The sequence below is a fragment of the Dreissena polymorpha genome, chromosome 7, assembly GCF_020536995.1.
Source record: "Dreissena polymorpha isolate Duluth1 chromosome 7, UMN_Dpol_1.0, whole genome shotgun sequence".
NCBI lineage: Eukaryota > Metazoa > Mollusca > Bivalvia > Myida > Dreissenidae > Dreissena > Dreissena polymorpha.
The window spans coordinates 111,273,864-111,277,065 of NC_068361.1; positions in this window are offsets into that span (position 1 = coordinate 111,273,864).

The window sequence follows — 3,202 nt, forward strand, 5'->3', positions numbered from 1 at the left end:
TTGATCGTTCAATGAAAAGGGTGCAATAAGGTAGACATTCATTCCAATACTCATACCTTGCCAAAATATTAACAAAAACTCAAAAGTGTAAATATACAATAATCTCAAAATACGAAATAAATAAATAAAATTAGGCACACAAACATTATTACATTTTTGATGCACAATGAAATGACATGAAATTAGTATATTTAATTATAAGAAACATTCCTATGTGTTGACAATATTTAGCGTGTGAGACTAACATGTAAAATAGCTAAACAGAAGTAAACAGAAATTTAATACGACTTGAACATAATACATCGTCAGTCTTAACCATGTAATAATAGACATATCAAAAGGTCATGTGAAAACAGAGTGATTACACAGTATCATGTATGTCGCGCGGGTAGGAGAAATACACGAGTAATACATTCAATGAGTAAATATTTCAATCTGATCATGGCAGAAACTAAATATATGGTGTTTATAATTACATCCACTTTTAGCGTACATATTTTTACATTTAATTATACATTAACATATAATAGTTACAATTATGTATAATTGTTGCTTACGTTTGCAATAGACATCGCTGTACACCAAACAGCTGTTGTAAATGTGCATTAACTTTTTTGTTTAATGTCCATTTATAGTGGCATTCAATTGTGCGCTGCTTACACTATCGCAAATAATCTACTTAAAAAAATGATCATGGTCAACTACGCCGAAAAACACTGTAATCAGTTCATAATGAATGCAAGTTTTCTTACCAATCCACCGCATAATAAAGGTCGTTTTGGATACCGAAAACACAGCGAAATTTCGTATCAGCAGTATACCAAGTTATGGAAGAGATATCATTTTCTTTATGTTCTAGCCACACTGCGATCGATACTTTTGTTATCGAGACGTTTGGAGGTTGGATGGCTGATGCATCTTAAATTAAACATGTAAACCGCATATGATAAAATACCGTACAATATTGATCCAGTATTCCATTCATTATCATAAAAATAAGATGCTAATACGGTTAATTCATTTTAAGTAGTATTTTAATGAAAAGTCAAAATGCTTTAGAATAAATTATCACTAAAAATTAATATGCAACTGGTTTCAGACATCGCAACTCTAACTGCAACAGTATATCGGCAGAAATCTTACTGTATGGAAGGTCAGTACCATCTGAAAGAAAAGCATTCAGAGAGTTATATATGGATGCAGTAGTTTATTTGAGACGGTAAAAACAAACACAAGCGCTGTAAAAACATACCTTCAAATTATTGTATAACATGTGAATGTATGTTATTTGTAAAATCAATAGAAGAAGATTAACGCAGTTCTTTATACATTTACCTAGACAAAATGCCGAATAAGCTAATGTCGCTCCAAGAAAGTATTGCAGGTCGTTTCCGGGACACAGTCTCATTTTTACCTCATATTTCTCTTCGCATGGCGTATTTACATCTAATACGCAGACGGTAGCAGACACGGGTGTTTCATTTAGATGAGAAATGTTCGGATGTTTATCTGAATACAGACACATCGTTTTAACAACCTTAATGTTCTACGAAAACGTAACATTCTTCAACGGGTAAGTATTTTAACATTGCTATCATTCATACCCGTAGCCAGGGAGTTGCGTTGGGTGAACATTTTTTTATCAGTCACTGAGTATGGTAAATGAAAGTGAAATGTCATATAAAAATGCTCTATAAATTCAGTCTCTAATTACAGATAAAAAGTCACCAGAATGCAGGATTTTAAGTTTCAATTTCAAAATTTTCTAGGTGGAGGACCTCCAAACCCCCCGATTGCAGGAGGGGGACAGCCTCTCCCACACCTACCCCCTTCGCCACTTTGTTGATGAGTAACACTCTTTGATGGGAGAATTCGCATCCCCCAATTTTGTGCATTCCTTTATTATAGTATCATCTAACGTACATAAGAAACATATTGAGCGTTGAAATAATATTCTAAATGAAAATACTGTTTTTTATTTTCCTATTGAAGGTGACAATTACCTTTTAAGTAAATAGGGTAGAACGTTCCACACATCCCAAAGTCCCATTGAATGCTATTGTCCGCCAGTCGGTACGTCAGTCCATTGTATGGAGTGCTGTACCAATCAGTGGAAAGACTGAAGTCATTGACCGGATATTCACCACTAAACGAGTTATTAAACCATCGCTCATTTATTTGATGAAGTTTCGTAACATTGGTACAAGCAGAACCTGTAAGATAAATTTCGTTATGGTTTATCAATCACGGAACGGAAAAAATTATATTGAATCATCGAGTCATTGTACATAAAGGTCTTTATTACAACTACTTGTGCTTAAGTAACAACACTGTTAACGTGCGTACGATATCCCTGTTTGAAATGATGAACTAATGTGTGTTATATAGGAGCCTTTCTTCTCAAACAATGATGAAGAGATCCAATACCTATTATTTTAAATCAACAATTTAAACTTAAAGGTTCAGCTGCACAAACATAAAACATATCTTTTAAAAGCATCTGAGTCTTTATTAACGACAAGTGCCCATTTGGCACACAGATGGTTAGCGTGGGCTATGATAAAACAACGTTAACAACCCTTGCTTAACTTGACTTCTACTCAGGTGAGCGACCCAGGGCCATTCTGGCCCTCTTGTTTATGTAGTGTGATCCATATACAAAAAGTCACAAAAACATCAAGTCTGTTCTGCACCATATAATGGCGCATATAAGAAAGACCTTTAATGTTTCATTCACATAACAAAAATAGCTTTACTTCGTACAGCCTATGTAGTCTAAAATTAAACTATTGTCCTACGACATAAAATGCAGCAAACACAATCGTACCTCAGAGAAAGCCGTCATTGTCCCCTTATCCAGGGACCTATACAAATTAGTTTTTATCACATTACAGATCACCTGACATTCAGCAAAAATAAGACAAATATAGCACTTCAAAATATTATTTGCATGAAAATAGAGCACACGTATATTTATACACCAGAGACAAGGCAAAGCGGTCATATTATTATGAATGCATGCCATTACTATGCCATTGTAATGTGAGGTCGGTTTATAACTGTATCGTTCTATAGCATTACGAGTAAAATTGATAAACCCGGGTCTCTTTTACACACTGAAAACACGTGAAAAAAATAGGTATCGACGTGAAGGAAATTTATTTCTGCACGTTAAAGCGTTATTGTCTACTAAAAACTCGCA